The sequence below is a fragment of the Aquarana catesbeiana genome, linkage group LG05 (assembly GCF_042186555.1).
Source record: "Aquarana catesbeiana isolate 2022-GZ linkage group LG05, ASM4218655v1, whole genome shotgun sequence".
Taxonomy (NCBI): domain Eukaryota; kingdom Metazoa; phylum Chordata; class Amphibia; order Anura; family Ranidae; genus Aquarana; species Aquarana catesbeiana.
The window spans coordinates 542059522-542077707 of record NC_133328.1 but is presented as its reverse complement, the minus strand read 5'-3'; the positions used below and the strand labels follow the sequence as shown (position 1 = coordinate 542077707).

Here is an 18186-nt window from a genome sequence, read left to right as displayed (position 1 = left end):
TTGCATTTTGCAGAAATGCACGGGAATTTTTTAACATGGGTTCCTATGGAACATGTTCACATCAATGCTTTTTTGTATCTCTGCGTTTTTGGAAAGGGTCGGGGACTTTTTTTCATGCAAAAAGCAGCGTTTTGCATGTAATGGTTTTCAATGGACAAGCATCAAAAACGCAAGTGCACCGTTTTTGCAGCGTTTTTGATGCGTTTTTGATGCGTTTTTGCCGTTTTTTTTTTTTTTTATTTTTTAAAATTAATTTCTTTTTAGACTGTAAAAAAAAACTGTAAAAAAAAAAAACGCAAAACGCAAATCGCGGCAAAAACGCGGCAAAAACGCCGCAAAAACGCTGCTCAAAAACGTGGCAAGCATGAAAAAAAAACCTCCAAAAACGCCCAAAAGCAACATGCATAGGTGTGAATCGAGCCGAAAAAAAGTCCCCGACCCTTTCCAAAATGCAGAGAAACAAAAAAGCATTGATGTGAACATGTTCCATAGGAACCCATGTTAAAAAATTCCCGTGCATTTCTGCAAAATGCAAAATGCATCAAAAAACGCGCTAGTGTGAATAGAGCCTAAGGGAGATTCATTGTCTCTATTTGTCCTGTGTACCATTATTATTGAAAGTGAACGTTAGGCCCCATTCACACTAGCGCGTTTTTTGATGCATTTTGCATTTTGCAGAAATGCACGGGAATTTTTTAACATGGGTTCCTATGGAACATGTTCACATCAATGCTTTTTTGTATCTCTGCGTTTTTGGAAAGGGTCGGGGACTTTTTTTCATGCAAAAAGCAGCGTTTTGCATGTAATGGTTTTCAATGGACAAGCATCAAAAACGCAAGTGCACCGTTTTTGCAGCATTTTTGATGCGTTTTTGGTGCGTTTTTGGTGCGTTTTTGCCGTTTTTTTTTTTTTTTTTGTAATTTTTTTTTTAAGACTGTAAAAAAAAATGAAAAAAAAAAAAAAAAAAACGCAAAACGCAAATCGCGGCAAAAACGCGGCAAAAACGCAGCAAAAATGCGGCTCAAAAACGTGCCAAGCATGAAAAAAAAAACTCCAAAAATGCTCAAAAGCAACATGCATAGGTGTGAATCCAGCCTTAGGCTGGATTCACACCTATGCAGTTTTGGTGCTTTTTGCATTTTGCAGATTTGCACTACAGTCCATTTAACATGATTTCCTATGGAACATGTTCTGTAGAGCAAATCTGCAAAATGCAAAAAGCACTAAAAATGCATAGGTGTGAATCCAGCCTAAGGCTGGATTCACACCTATGCATGTTGCTTTTGAGCGTTTTTGGAGGTTTTTTTTTCATGCTTGGCACGTTTTTGAACCGCGTTTTTGCCGCGTTTTTGCCGCGATTTGCGTTTTGCGGTTTTTGGTTTTTTTTTTTTCTTTTTTTTTTACAGTCTTAAAAAAAAATTACAAAAAAAAAAAAAAAAAAAAGGCAAAAACGCACCAAAAACGCACCAAAAACGCATCAAAAACGCTGCAAAAACGGTGCACTTGCGTTTTTGATGCTTGTCCATTGAAAACCATTACATGCAAAACGCTGCTTTTTGCATGAAAAAAAGTCCCCGACCCTTTCCAAAAACGCAGAGATACAAAAAAGCATTGATGTGAACATGTTCCATAGGAACCCATGTTAAAAAATTCCCGTGCATTTCTGCAAAATGCAAAATGCATCAAAAAACGCGCTAGTGTGAATGGGGCCTTAAAGAAAATCCCAAATTTTGGGTCGTCCTCAGAAAAGTCAGGCTCGATTCACACCTATGCATGTTGCTTTTGAGCGTTTTTGGAGGTTTTTTTTCATGCTTGCCACGTTTTTGAGCAGCGTTTTTGCGGCGTTTTTGCGGCGTTTTTGCCGCGATTTGCGTTTTGCGTTTTTTTTTTTTTTTTTTTTTTACTTTTTTTTTTTTACAGTCTAAAAAAAAAAAATAAAAAAAAAATAAATAAATAAAATAAAAAAAAAAAACAGCAAAAACGCATCAAAAACGCTGCAAAAACGCTGCAAAAACGGTGCACTTGCGTTTTTGATGCTTGTCCATTGAAATCCATTACATGCAAAACGCTGCTTTTTGCATGAAAAAAAGTCCCCGACCCTTTCCAAAAATGCAGAGAAACAAAAAGGCATTGATGTGAACATGTTCCATAGGAACCCATGTTAAAAAATTCCCGTGCATTTCTGCAAAATGCAAAATGCATCAAAAAACGCCTCAGGCTCGATTCACATCTATGCATGTTGCTTTTGAGCGTTTCTGGAGTTTTTTTTGTGATGCTTGCCACGTTTTTGAGCAGCGTTTTTGCAGCGTTTTTGCCGCTTTTTGCGTTTTGCGTTTTTTTTTTTTTTTTTTACAGTTCTTTTTATACTGTATACAGTTTAAAAAAAAAACGCCAAAAACGCAAAACGCATCAAAAACGCTGCAAAAAACACTGTAAAAATGCTGCAAAAACGCTGCACTTGCATTTTTGATGCTGGTCCATTGAATTCTATTACATGCAAAACGCTGCATTTTGCATGAAAAAAAGTCCCTGACCCTTTCCAAAAACGCAGAGGTACAAAAAGGCATTGATGTGAACATGTTCCATAGGAACCCATGTTAAAAAATTCCCGTGCATTTCTGCAAAATGCATCAAAAAACGCGCTAGTGTGAATGGAGCCTTATAGAGGGGAAATGTTACTGTTTCTAATGTAAACGTATACCCTTTAGGATGTCTCCAGTCTTTCATTCTTTCTAAATAGAAAGAAAAAAAATATACACTATATTGCAACACCTCTTTCCAGTCTTGTTGGACTCTTCTACATAGAACAGGTGCTCTGTAGTCCAGCAGGAGGAAAACTGTGGAGGTCTGGTAATCCTACTGGCTTCATGTAAACTAGCAGCTCCTGGCAGTTCCTAAACTTGAGTTTAGGAGCATTTGGCATTTTTTTGCCAAAGCTCCTAAACTGAACTCCATAAAAGACCATGGGGTTTATTTACTAAAGCTAGAGAGTGTAAAATCATTCACATTTCTGCATAGAAACCAACCAGCTTCCAGGTTTCATTGCCAAAGCTTTATTGAACAAGCTGAGGTTAGAAGCTGATTGGTTTCTCTGCAGAAGATTGACTAATTTTGCACTCTCCAGCTTTAGTAAATAAAGCCCAATGTGTCCATGTACACATAGGCTTTTAGCAGAGTTTAGAAGCTGCCACAATTAGGTGAGGTTAACCCTCCCTCTCCTGAACGCAGATGAATCGTGTTCAGGATAGGAGCGTTTTGTCCAAAAGTCGTGGGAAAATGCAAATCATGGCAAAATAGTTTTTTGCCGTGTATAGCATTTTCCTCATGGGTGTGGTCAGGTTAGGCTAGTGTACATATATAAACACCTTAATTGGGATATGTGTGTTGTGTGTTCTGGTGCATTTTTGGTGCGGTTATGTGCATTCCAGTGTATTTTTGATGCGTTTTACTGCATTTCAGTACAGTTTAGTGCAGAAAAAATGCAGCATGTTCTACTTTTTTTTGCTGGAACTGGAACATGCTGGAACTGACTGCACTGGTGTGAACTATGCCATTGGAAACCATATAACCTACTATCCATGCATTTCTGATGCAGAAAAAACATACTGGATTGCATGTGGTGTGAACCCGCTCTTAAGGGCCTTACACACGATCGGACTTATCAGCAAAATAGCTGTTTTGGAGCAACATCCGACCGTGTGTACGCTCCATCGGACAAACTTTTTCAGTTTCCATCGGACTTTTGTTGGCTGTGCGAACGGACAAACTTTCCTGCAACAAAAGCCTGATGGAGCAAAGTCCGATCGTGTGTACACAAAGCCATCATACTTTTGTACAAACTACAGTACGCAGCCGGGAGAATGTTTCCAGCGCGATCTCGGCGGCAGGGTACTGTACATCTCGCACTAGCTGCAATAGGAAAAACACATTTTCCTACTGCGGCAGGCGCGAGAGGGAATTCCCCTCTGGGGAATACCAAGCCCTTCAGTCTGGTATGGATTTTAAGGAGAAGCCCCTACGCCAAAAAAACGGCGTGGAGGTCCCCCCCAAATCCATACCAGACCCTTATCCGAGCACGCAGCCCGGCCGGTCAGGAAAGGGGGTGGGGATGAGCGAGCAGCCCCTCCTCCTGAGCCGTACCAGGCCGTATGCCCTCAACATGGGGGGGTGGGTGCTTTGGGGGAGGGGGGGCGCCCTGCGGGCCCCCCCACCCCAAAGCACCTTGTCCCCATGTTGATGAGGACAAGGGCCTCTTCCCGACAACCCTGGCCGTTGGTTGTCGGGGTCTGCGGGCAGGGGGCTTATCGGAATCCGGAAGCCCCCTTTAATAAGGGGGCCCCCAGATCCCGGCCCCCCACCCTATGTAAATGAGTATGGGGTACATCGTACCCCTACCCATTCACCTAGGGAAAAAAGTGTCAATAAAAAACACAGTACACAGATTTTTAAAGTCTTCTCCCGACTTCGGGGGTCCTCTTCTGACTTCGGGGGTCCTCTTCCGACTTCGGGGGTCCTCTTCCGACTTCGGGGGTCTCTCCGGCGTCTTCTCCCGGTGTCCGCATCTTCGGCCGGCTCCACTGCTATCTTCTGGCGCTCTTTTGCCAGCGGTGGCCCGGATTCCTGGATCATCTTCTTCCCTCTTCTCTTACAGATATGTTGACACGACGCTCTCTCCAGCCGGAATGCTCTCTGTGCGCTCCGCAACGGACTTATATAGGCGTGTGCCCCGCCCCCCTATGACATCACAGCCCCGGGGCATGCTGGGACTGTGAGGTCATAAGAGGTCGTGGTCATGTCATCAACATGACACCTCATGGCAAAGAACTCTCTGAGGATCTGAAAAAAAGAATTGTTGCTCTACATAAAGATGGCCTAGGCTATAAGAAGATTGCCAAGCCCCTAAAACTGAAATGCAGCATGGTGGCCAAGACCATACAGCAGTTTAACAGGACAGGTTCCACTCACAACAGGCCTCGCCATGGTCGACCAAAGAAGTTGAGTGCACATGCTCAGCATCATATGCAGAGGTTGTCTTTGGGAAATAGACATATGAGTGCTGCCAGCATTGCTGCAGAGGTTGAAGTTGTGGGGGGTCAGCCTGTCAGTGCTCAGACCATACGCCGCACACCAAATTGGTGCATCAAATTGGTCTGCATGGATGTCATCCCAGAAGAAAGCCTCTTCTAAAAATGGCACACATGAGACTTCATGAGTGCTACCAGCACTGGGGAAACTACAGTTCATTGAGGGAACCATGAATGCCAACATGTACTGTGACATACTGAAGCAGAGCATGATCCCCTCCTTTCGGAGACTGGGCCTCAGGGCAATATTCCAACATGATAACAACCCTCCAAGCTGACCACTGCCTTGCTAAAGAAGCTGAGGGTAAAGGTGATGGACTGGCCAAGCATGTCTCCAGACCAAAACCCTATTGAGCATCTGTGGGTCATCCTCAAACGGAAGGTGGAGGAGTGCAAGGTCTCTAACATCTACCAGCTGCGTGATGTCATCACGAAGGAGTGGAAGAGGACTCCACTGGCAAACTGTTAAGCTCTGGTGAACTCCATGCCCAAGAGGGTTAAGGCAGTGCTGGAAAATAATAGTGGCCACACAAAATATTGACACTTTGGGCCCAGTTTGAACATTTTCACTTAAGGGTGTACTCACTTTTGTTGCCAGCGGTTTAGACATTAAAGGCTGTGTGTTGAGGGGACAGCAAATTTACACTGTTATACAAGCTGTACACTTACTACTTTACATTGTAGCAAAGTGTCATTTCTTCAGTGATGTCACATGAAAGGATATAATAAAATATTTACAAAAATGTGAAGGGTGTACTCACTTTTGTGAGATGCTGTATATATATATATATATGTATGTTTTTAGTAGAGACCCAGGAGAATAAAATGGAGGTTGTTGCAATTTTTTATGTCACACCATATTTGTGCAGCGGTTTTGTAAACACAATTTTGTGGGGACAACACACACTTTTATGAATTTTTATTAAAAAAATAAATAAATAAACATAATATATGACCCAATTGTTTTAAGGTATATAAGATGATGTTACACTGAGTAAATCTATACTTAACATGTCACACTTTAAAACTGCTCACATTTGTGGAATGGTGACGAACTACAATGCTTAAAAATCTCCATAGGCAATGCTTTAAAACATTTTATAGGTTGCCAGTTTAGTGTTACAAAGGAGGTCTAGAGCCAGAATTATTTCACTTGCTATAACATTCATGGCAATACCACACATGTGTGGTACGAACACCATTTTCATATGCGTGCTTGACGTACATACACGTGGGGCGCGTTACATTTTTTTATAATTATTTATTTTATTTAAAAAAAAAAAAATTACACTGTCCCTTTCATTTTTTTATAACACTTTTATTGCTATCACAAGAAATGTAAACATCCCTTGTGATGACAATAAAGCATGGCAGGTCCTCTTTATGGCAACATCTGATGTTGCACCAATTCGGATGGTGCCATTGCCGTCAATAGCATGCCAAATCGCATCAATGTGAACCTAGGCTGATAGTCAATTCCCAAAAAAGTAAAAAAAAGTATGGGGTAAATAAGTAGTGGTCCCCGCATGTGATATTTAACAACCTGGTTGTTAAGGAGCAGAGGACCACCGCTCCACCCCCCCAAACCTTGTTGATGGGGACAAGGGCCCCTTTCCCACAACCCTGGCTGATGGCTGTGGGGATCTGCGGGTGGGGACTTATCAGAATCTGGAAGCCCCCTTTAACAAGGAGGCCCCAAGATCCCGCCCCCCCCACGTAAATGAGTATGGGGTACATGGGCATGCTGGGGCATGCTGGACCATGACCATGCTGGGTCGATGACATTACAAGGGGGCAGGGGTCAGTTGCTGAGGTCACCAGGTAGCCTCACCCCTAGTTATTTAAAACCCTTTCATGACTAAGCCTATTTTTGAAATTTGGTGTTTACAAGTTAAAATCCGTATTTTTTGCTAGAAAATTACTTAGAACCTCCAAACATTATATATATTTTTTTAGCAGAGCATCTAGAGAATAAAATGGAGATTGTTGCAATATTTTATATCACACGGTATTTGTACAGCGGTGTTTTAAACGCAAATTTTTGGGAAAAGGGACACTTTCATGAATTTTAAAAAATCCAAACAGTAAAGTTACCCCAATTTTTTGTATAATGTGAAAGATGATGTTACGTCGAGTAAATAGATACCAAACATGTCACACTTTATAATTGCACGCACTCGTGGAATGGCAACAAACTACGGTACCTAAGAATTTCCATAGGCAGCGCTTTAAATTTTTTTTATGGTTACCAGGTTAGAGTTACAGAGGAGGTCTGGTGCTAGAATTATTGCTCTCACTCTGATGATCGCGGCGATACCTCACATGTGTGATTTGAACACCATTTACATATGCGGGTGTGACTTCCGTATGCATTTTCTTTGCTGTGCGGGGACGGGGGCACTTTAAAAAAAATTTTTTTTCTTACTTCTTACGTACTCTTTATGGAGGGATCGGGGGTCTAAAAGACCCCCGATCCCTCCTTTGCACTTCAAAGTATTCAGATCACTGAAAATGGCGATTCTGAATACTGTGTATTTTTTTAAAACCGGCGCCATTGGCAGCCGAGTAAACAGGAAGTGTTGTCGCTTCTGTGTTTATGATTAGGAGGCTGGAACTAAGCCACCCACGGCTGTGTTCCAGTCCATCCCCAGCCACCGGAGGTGGCCGATTGGTCATCGGGCCTCCCAATGGAACGGGAGGCCCGGTAAGAGCGGCGGGAGGCAGCGGGACGGGGTCGTCCCCTCCCGCTCCTCCGGTATAACAGCTGAGCGGCTTTTAGCTGCATCGGTTGTTATACTCGGATAGCCGATCACCCGCTCTAAACAACGGTACCGGGATGATGCCTGCAGCTGCGGGCATCATCCCGGTATAACCCCGGAAAGCCGAGTACGCACATCTGCGTACGCTCGGCGGGAAGGGGTTAAAAACTGTCAGATGCCGGAGCCTTTGGCGGGAGTGGATAGTTTTTTTTTTCTTTCAGGTCGGCGGTGGAGGCAGGCATCGTGAATGACGGTGGACCTTTTTTCTTATTTTGTCTTTGTCTTTTTTTTTACATTACACAATTATTATGTTTTGGTTAATGAGTAGGGGTACTATGTACCCCATACTCATTCAGATGGGGGGCCAGGATCTGGGGGCCTCTTGTTAAAGGGAGCTTCCATATTTCAATAAGCCACCCACTCGCCGACTCCCAAAGCCATGGGTTGTGGGAAAGAGGCTCTTGTTCCCATCATCATTAGGGAAAGGTGCTTTTGGGGGGCAGAGCCCCCCTTCCCCAAAGAACCCCCCCATGTTAGGGGCATGTGGCCTGGTATGGTTCAGGAGGGGGGGCGCTCACTCGTCCCCTCCCTTTACTGACCTGCCAGACTGCATGCTTGGATAAGGGTCTGATATGGATTTTGGGGGGTGCCATGCCATTTTTTTTTTCAATTTTGGCATGGGGGTTCCCTTCACAATCCATACCAGACCCTAAGGGCCTGGTATGAATGGGGAGGGTCCCCACGCTACCTTTTATCTTAATTTTTTTGCCAGCTGTCAGCAGGGAATCCCTATACTATACAGATGCTAGAGTTTATGCTTGTCAATATTTTCTATTTGTAAAGCAAAATGGCTAAAATTCAGCCCCTCCCCCCCTAAAAAAAGAAATAAAATGAAATAAAAATCCTTACTGGAACTGAAAGGCAAAGGCAGCAGGTTGTAATGTGTTTTCACTTCCTCAAAAAAAAAGGAATAGACATTTTATGTTCTGTATGCAAAGAGGTTTTATATCAGTTTCTTAATAAAAAATATCCCTCATTTATGGCAGTATTTAGGTGTGTGAATGCAGACAGGATAAACCACTAGCAGAGAGGATTTTATGTGTATGGATAACCAAATGATTTTTAGTTCTGAATAGAGTAGTGAAGGATTAGAACCCTGTCAGTTTGCTTTCTCTGCCACTGCTTGGTAGATTTACCATCTACAGTATATTTGTCCTGCTGACCACTGGCACTGAAATAGAAAGTCCAATCCAAACTTGTACAGATATCAGCAGGACACAGTGTAATGGTACATTTCCAGTGTGGACAATATTTTCTTGAGACAGCTACCTAAGAGAACTCCCTACATTTTTTTTTTTTTATAATCAAAATTTGTATTTCCAATTTATAATTACAACACTTCATACATTATTCCATGACCTTACATTCACCTAAGCCACAAGCCTAAGCTACACAGTTACATATCTTCCTTACACAATTACACCACCTATCCCCCAAGCAGAAGAGAGAAGAGAAAAAAAAAAAAAACCCTTCCCATCCCCTTCCTTCGGTTCCTCTCAACCTCCTCCCCCTTCTAATTCATTATTCATTACCATTCTGTGGTCTATCCATTGCCCCTTTACCAAAACCCCCCATTCCCGTTCCTATTAGTACATAGTGTTCGTGTATTTATCAATTGATGATTAAGTAGTGCAAGAGACTTTATTGTCCCAATTTAACCAAAAAAGTGTATAATCACTTAACACTCGTGTAGTATATAAAATTTATAATGGCCTAATTAGCCCCTTCCCCTTTCTTGAATTTATTGTGTTAGTGTATTTATAAATAAATTATTTAATTCTTAATTAGTGCAAGAGGCCTTATTGGCCAAACTATCCAAAAAAAAAAGTGTATAAGTGAATTTATCTCTAAACACTCGTGCAATATATGAGGCTTTGAGTGTCCAACCTCTGTGAAGGGAGTGGAGAGAGAAAAAAAAAAAACCCTCAAGAAAATCTCCCTAACCCCACCCGCCAAACCCCCCCCCCCCTTATGAAGGATCAACCATAGAATTCAATGTTTCATTTTCAGGGACAATCTCTATTATGCTTGTTCCTAATGGCTGTACCCAATCTTCTCTCTACTATGCCGCAATGTTCCTCTCTTTTTCCATCTCCATCACACAGTTACACCATCCTGCCCATGTTTTTTCAAATTTTTTTTGTTGGTCCTTCACAACATGAACCCATCTCTCTGCTTCCATTATTAAATTGACTTCATTTCTCCACTCGGTTATTGTGGGACCTTGGGCTTGTTTCCAATACTTCAGTCAAATTAAAACAAATGTTTCCAACAATAAGCGATAGATGCTGGAGGGGCTGTGGACAGAGGGGTACATTTCTCCATTTGTGGTGGGCTTGCCATTAAATCATTTTGGGAGTCAGTGGCCCCATGGATCGAAAAATTGTCCGTCGGGCCTCTAGAGTTTAAGCTGCTACAGTATTTATTTCATGGGACGCCCGGGTCTACTAAAACTTATCGGAAAAGTATAACCCCAAACTTATTAAATGCAGCGAAAAAAAAATTATACCGAACTCCCTACATTTTGAAGAGTTTTCCCTATCCTTCCAGTTGCATCTCTGGAGCATTAAATAAAGGGAAATCTTTCTGATGAACACAGACAGGGAAATAAATGTTTTAAACCTTTATTTACCTTGTATATACAGTATCTCACAAAAGTGAGTGCACCAATCAAATTTTTGTAAATATTTTACTATATCTTTTCATGTGACAACACTGAAGAAAGGACACTTTGCTACACTGTAAAGTAGTGGGTGCACAGCTTGTATAACAGTGTAAATTTGCTGTCCCCTCAAAATAACTCAACACACAGCCATTAATGTCTAAACTGCTGGCAACAAATGTGAGTACACCCCTAAGTGAAAATGTCCAAATTGGGACCAATTAGCCATTTTCCCTCCCCGGTGTCATGTGGCTGGTTAGTGTTACAAGGTCTCAGGTGTGAATGGGGAGCAGGTGTGTTAAATTTGGTGTTATTACTCTCACTCTCTCATACTGGTCACTGGAAGTTCAACATGGTACCTCATGGCAAGGAACTCTCTGAGGATCTGAAAAAAAGAATTGTTACTCTACATAAAGATGGCCTAGGCTATAAGAAGATTGTCAAGACCCTGAAACTGAGCTGCATGGTAGCCAAGACTGTACCACGGTTTAACAGGATAGGTTCCCCTCAGAACAGGCCTCACCATGGTCGACCAAAGAAGTTGAGTGCACATGCTCAGCGCCATATCCAGAGGTTGTCTTTGGGAAATAGATGTATGAGTGCTGCCAGAATTTCTGCAGAGGTTGAAGGGGTGGGGGGTCAGCCTGTCAGTGCTCAGACCATACGCCGCACACTGTATAAAATTGGTCTGCATGGCTGTTGTCCCAGAAGGAAGCCTCTTCTAAAGATGATGCACAAAAAAGCCCACAAACAGTTTGCTAAAGACAAGCAGACTAAGGACATGGATTACTGGAACCATGTCCTGTGGGCTGATGAGACCAAGATAAACGTATTTGGTTCAGATGGTGTCAAGCATGTGTGGCAGCAACCAGGTGAGGAGTACAAAGACAAGTGTGTCTTGCATACAGTCAAGCATGGTGGTGGGAGTGTCATGGTCTGGGGCTGCATGAGTGCTGCCGTCACTGGGGAGCTACAGTTCATTGAGGGAGCCATGAATTCCAGCATATACTGTGACATACTGAAGCAGAGCATGATCCCCTCCCTTCAGAGACTGGGCCGCAGGGCAGTGTTCCAACATGATAAACACAGCTCCAAGATACCACTGCCTTGCTAAAGAAGCTGGGGGTAACGGTGATGGACTGGCCAAGCATGTCTCCAGACCAAAACCCTATTGAGCATTTGTGGGGCATCCTCAAATGGAAGGTTGAGGAGCGCAAAGTCTCTAACATCCACGAGCTCCGTGATGTCATCATGGAAGAGTGGAAGAGGACTCCAGTGGCAATCTGTGAAGCTCTGGTGATCTCCATGCCCAAGAGGGTTAAAGCAGTGCTGGAAAATAATGGTGGCCACACAAAGTATTGACACTTTGGGCCCAAGTTGGACATTTACACAGCAAATGTACACTGTTATACAAGCTGTACACTCACTACTTTACATTGTAGCAAAGTGTCATTTCTTCAGTGTTGTCACATGAAAAAATATAATAAAATATTTACAAAAATGTGAGGGTGTACTCACTTTTGTGAGATACTGTACCTATTATTTTATTATCCAAAGCTAAAGAAAAAGTTTTGGCTTGAGGTATGCTTTAAATAAGTTTGTTCATCCCTGCTCAAATACATGTACCTTCTTGGAAATGTTAGGCAATGAGCTGCAATGACCTGAAGACTCTGTAAACACAGAAATATGTGTAGGGTCTAAATCGTATGTCTGAAATTACATCATGAAGTTTCAAGGTCTGGATCACTCACTCCACATGTTGCCCTTATTTTTTGCTATCTACATTGTTATATAGAACACAACTACTGTTCAATCTTATCTTCCATATCTACCCCTTTATCTTTTAGCTTATTCTTTAGGAAGCCTTCCCACTTCCATTGTTTCACATGTTTAAGTATATTTTTATATTACTGTTTTAGCCATTGTATTTATAGTGCAGGGAAAGATGTTGGCACTGGGGAGCTATTTATAAAAAAATTGAGAAAATAATATAGTCAATAAAAAAAAAAAAAAGAAGAAAAAAACGTCTCTTGAAATATAAGTATTGCTCATTTGTATTCTGCAGTCCAAGACTTATATTTCTCTAGGCCTTTCTGTCCATTTACACGTTCTCTGGCTGTGTCATTCCATTGCAATGCAAGTCAGATCCAATTCTTGCCAGAAAGCCTGTAATATTTACATGCGCCTAGCACTTTATCACACTGACATTTCACCCATCACTATTCTGTCAGATATACAGCATAACCACTGAGAAAATACCACATAACCTCCATAACAAGAACATAAAGCTCAAACTATAATGGCAATATTCTTTAAATGATGACCGGCAATAAATCCTGGAATCTTGCATTATGCTGCATTTATTAGAAATACTAAAACATTCTAGGGAAGGGTGTTGTACACGACTCTGTGTAGGGAGGGAGGTGGCTTAGCTCCACAGCAAAAATGGCATATGTTTGCTATATATATACTTAGCACAGCATGTGGGTATGGCATGAAAAAAAAGCTGAGGTTTTAAATGGACATTGTGTAAAAGTAAGCAGGTTAAATAGACATTAGAAACAAAAGAAGAATAAAGTCATAATTTTAACAAATTGTTACGGCCTATAGGACAAAAAAGCAACAGGTAAATTGCCACAGTTGCCAATAACTACCAATTACTAGCAGTCAGCCTTTATTGTTCAAACTGGTATAACCTGTTGAATGATAGGATCTGATTGCGTCCATCACTGCTCTAAGCACTACTTTTTTAAATACACCAGTCTGTACACAATAGTATTTACCATGTAATGGTTCTGCTATAAATATAGCTCAGGTAGAACATAATAGAACAATAATAATAATAATAATAATAATTACACATTATAATAACACAATAGCTTATTGTCATGCAAAATTATCATTTCACACATTTAAATAATACTTTTAGACAGAAAAGAAAAAAAACATTTACAAAAGAAACATATCAATGTGTGACAAATTAAAAAAAAAAACACACTACTACTACCCTGAAATCAGAGCGCTTTTCATAATAAAAGAGTTCATAATAACAAACTAATACACGTTTATTAAGTGATAGCAATAGGAAGTATCAGGCAGACTAGTGACAGACATCATGTGGCACACAAACACAACAATCTAGAAGAAAAGAAGCGTGGAAACAATTTGTTTACATAAATGATGAACCTTACCCTCACTATACCTTTTATAATTACCAAGAGTGACGGTATAGGCCTTTTTTTTCTAGTTTTAAGCCCGTTTTACTAACCTTTTTAAACCTGATCCTGAAATCACCAAAACGTCATTTTCCTGATAAAACAGATTCAGACCAGCAAGTCACCTTCGTCTGCAAATATCCCCTAAACAGGCGTCTTACTTTATATCTGTTTCTAAAATCAAGTGAAGAGACGTTACCATATGCTATACAATATTACCTTTACTCAATGGCGACAGGGCTGCCTACCATCAGATCGATTTACTAAACAAACTAAAACGTGGGTGGGGATGTTAAACAGTAACTACTGTAGTAAACCACAGGTAAAAATGAAAGCTACTTGTTTCGCACACACACATACCATTTTACAGGAGGCTGCTTTATAGATCACTAAAATGCAGGGTGGAGGAGGAAAATAGATATTTTTAATCTGTTTTAGAAGAAAATGTTTTCAATTACATTTATTACAATGCGATGCAAGCAATTACCAGTGCAAGCTATCAAAAGTACCAAAAACACCATGCTGAAATTATATCTGAAAGATAATATTAAAAAAAAAAGCTGGCAAAAAAGTAACAATGCAAAGTAGTCCTAGCTAAGGTTTAATTTATTTCCAGGTTTGTTGCTGTTAAAGATTTATTCATGGGAAAATTATTTATCAAGACAGCTGGTGTATTGCAATTGCAATGCAGTATACAGTACAGTACGTAAGGACAGATGCAAAAGGAAAAGTAAAAGCACTTCACAGTAAACTGTATATGAAGGACAAGTTGCTATTGACAAGTCCTTTTGTATAGTGAATGTGACCTTACACAGACTTTAAATTGAAACTTCTGCCTGTCCAAGTTTAAAGAGGAACTTCAGTAATTTTTTCATCTTTGCATCTATTAAATCTTCTGCCCTTGTTGTTTTAACTTTGGATAGTAAAACATTTTTTTTTCTGCCAGTAAATACCTTATACAGCCCATTTCCTGTTTCTTGTCTGGTAAAAAGCCTAGGCTTATCACATCATGCACAGCACTCTCTCTCTCTCACTCTTGTGAGAGTTTGCCAGGAAGGGGGGGATGAGTCATACGAGGGCCAATGAGAGCGGCAGGGCTGCAGAGCTGGAGGTGTGCCTCTGTGTGTCTGTGTAAATCCTGGAATTCAACAGGCAGCAGGTTCAGCTGCCCACAGCTAAAATGGTTGCAGCCAAACTCAGTGGAGAGAGATTTCTGCAGCATATTTGGCAAGTACAGAATCACAGTATATATAAAATAATATGCAAAGTGGTTGGAGGGAAGTTCCAGAATTGCAAAGTTTTTTTTTACAAATTATGTAAGCAGACTATTAAGAAAATAAACCTTAAAGCGGTAGTAAAGCCTGCTTTGTTATTTTTACCTACAGGTAAGCCTATAATAAGGCTTATCTGTAGGTAAAATGAATATCTTTTAAACGTGCACTGTTTAGGAGACATTCACCCTGAATGCAGCCGCTGACATCACTGGCGCATGCGCTTTGAAGGTCCACCATACCGTGCTGGACATTCAGAGCTTTGTGCCAGAACCAAGGGCTCCTGTGTGCATGCACGGGAGTGACGTCATTGCAGCTCCGGCCACTCAGTGTCGAAGCCTGCAACCCGGAAGAAAGGCCGGGGGAAGATGTCAGCCCTCTCAGCGGTGACTGGGCGCCGCTGGAAGGGCTTCGTTCTAAGGTAAGTATTTCATAATGTGCTAGTATGCGATGCATACTAGCACATTATGCCGATGTCTCACAGGTTTTTTTTTTATTCTGCAGCGGTTTACTACCTAAATATAATTTTAGAATTATACAGAAGGGTCTGGTAAGGAGTTGGGGGGAACTACACTCCATTTTTGTGGGGTCCCCCTTGAAATGTATACCAAATCTAAAGGGCATGATAGGAACTTTTGACGGAATCACACCCTATTTTTTTTAACTCTAGCACCACCCTTTGTTTACATTCACCTAAACAAGCCCAATAATGAAAAGAAAACCAGCAGACCAAGAAGTACATTATGATAGCAGCTCTCTATAAACCAGGAGTTCCAAGCATCAAGCTGTCACTGCTGCTAAATGTTTCACTTCCTGCTGCAGCCTGAGGTTTTGTCCTGCTAAATATCCATTTAGTATAGTATGTTTCCCAAACCGCCAAGCAGAGGAAATTTAGTCCAGACCAGGTTTCGGACTGAATCAGCAGCTCATCCCTAGTTTTGCACAGAGCAGCCCCAATCCTCCTGTAGCGCACCCCATGTAGGAGCCACTGGTGAATTGAGATCTCCCACCCTGCACATCCAGGCACACCAAATCTCCACAGTTTCCCAGAGTCAGAAAACAGTCCAATATTTTTGTTTTTGTATTTTTATTGAAGGGATAAAACTTGGGGAGTAGGGCTATTATGGGATGCCCACTTGACTTTAAAACATCTTCAGGGACTGTGTTCAATGGGGCTTTTTTTTTTTAGGCACATGATTAGAGCCTGAGGCTCTAATGGCTTCAAAAAAGGGTGGGCCCGGGGCACAGAGCACTGCGCCCTGAGCCCATCCAGTTGTGTGAAGATAGGAAATTAATATTCACTAGTGTCTTCCTGTTTCTACTCCTGGCCAATGGGATCTCAGGACCCACTTACTGTTTTGGCCGGGAGGAGAAGCAACGGCCCCAGAGCGAGGAGCAGCAGCTTTACCCCGGATCCTTGTCATCTGCCTCCTAAGATAAGGAGGCCTCAGATCACTACCTTCCCATCCATCTCCTACGGGGGTGGCGTTGGTTTGTCGCCCCCAAAATATTGAGCACCAGCCGCCACTGTTCAGGGACAACTCCTAGTATATAAAATCCTATATACAGCTTCTTTCATTCCTCCAGCACTTGCTTGCAGAATCATCGGTGGTGTTACTATGTAAAAAAAACAAATCTGTAGCACTGGCCCATTACAGGCAGGGACTCGCAGCTTTTCTACTTGTAGGATGTAGAGTGACACCACTAATACATTTACTTCACTTCCTCCTGTGGTCACTGGTCCCAGCACAACCTCTTCAGGCCCTGCCAGCCCTCCTGGCAGCAGCAGCCTTTTTCAGTGGCCCTCTTGGCTACCTTACCACAGTCCTCCTGACTGACACTCCCAGTCCTCCAGACTGACATTCTCCAGTCCTCCAGACTGACACTCACCAGTCCTCCCAGGCTGACTCTCAGGAGATCTCCTGGACATGCTGACTCTCTCTCCTGCTGTCCTCAGGACCTGCTCCCATGTATCCAGTCAAGGATTGCTCTGTGTGTTGTAGAGGGTCCCTCCAGCACCCGAGCCCCAGGCCCAAGGTTACCCCCCCAGGCTAGGGGGCACCCTCAAGGGCCACGGACAGCCTCCTCAGCACTCCAACTCCATCTTCCACCTGACTGCCCCTGCTGGCATGACCCCAGAATACATAAGAGGTGCCCACCCCCTGCCAACTCACTCTGCTGGGGATTGGCTTGTCAATACTCCAAGCAGTTCCTCCTAAACACCACCCTCTACTGGAAGCTTCTCCAAGAATCCAGAGAGCAGGGGGACTTACCAGAGGTGCTGCTTTATAAGTCACCCAGGCTCCTTGAGTCACTCATCCCTGACCCAGATTCAACCCCAGGCCTGGCTCTCAGTTAGGCCAATTTACCTACTCTAACTACTATGTACACTCTATGTAGCACATTGGAGGGTGCTACACTCCTTTTCTCTGGTCCCCCGCTGGTGCTTCTGGTTCCTTTCCCCCACCATAGTAAGCTATTTGTTATGAGGGCACTCATGCAGGCTTGGTCCTGAGCCGGCATTGTGTGTCCATAGAAGCACAGAGTGCTCACCCCACCCCCCACTCTCTCCGCTCCCTCTCCTTCACTTCCTGCTGCAGCCTGAGGTTTTGCTCAGCTGAATACCCATTTAGTATAGCTGTTTGCCGAACCTCCAAGCAGAGGAAATTTAGTCCAGACCAGGTTTCAGCCTGAATCAGCAGCTCATTCCTAGTTGTTACCCTGTCACTCAGGCTTCCAATAGAGACTGCAAGTGGCTATTTAAAGTTATTGTAAACCTTTTTTTTTCTAAATAACAAACGTTCTATACTTACCTGCTCCATGCAAAGGTTTTGCACAGAGCAGCCCCAATCCTCCTTTTCTCGCCCCCCCCCCCCCCGGTGCTGCTGGTTCCACCCCCCCTGCTGAGTGCTCACCATAGCAAGCCCCTTGTTATGGGGGCACTTATAAAGGCTCGCTCCTGAGTCGGCATTGTGTGTCCATAGGAGCACAAAGTGCAGCTTTCCCCACCCCCTCCTCACTGGCTACATTGACAGCTTATGAGAGGGAGATAACAAAGAGGGACGCTGCTCTATTGCACATTGCTGGATCAAGATCAGGCTCAGGTAAGTATAAGGGGGGCTGGGGGGGACCTGC

At 42.6% G+C, this 18186-nt stretch overlaps 1 protein-coding gene across 4 annotated transcripts in view; it reads right to left on the bottom strand.

Moving 5' to 3' along the window:
* HNF4G (hepatocyte nuclear factor 4 gamma) overlaps positions 1-14107 on the bottom strand; it is a 199357-nt gene extending 185250 nt beyond the window's left edge. For 2 of the 4 annotated variants that reach the window (XM_073631830.1, XM_073631828.1), the window contains exon 1: positions 13834-14041. The gene's annotated coding sequence lies outside the window, so the exon portion shown is untranslated. Of the gene's footprint in view, positions 1-13833 lie in introns of all 4 variants that reach the window. The other 2 variants (XM_073631829.1, XM_073631831.1) reach the window with 2 other exon arrangements.
* Positions 14108-18186: the final 4079 nt, after the last annotated feature.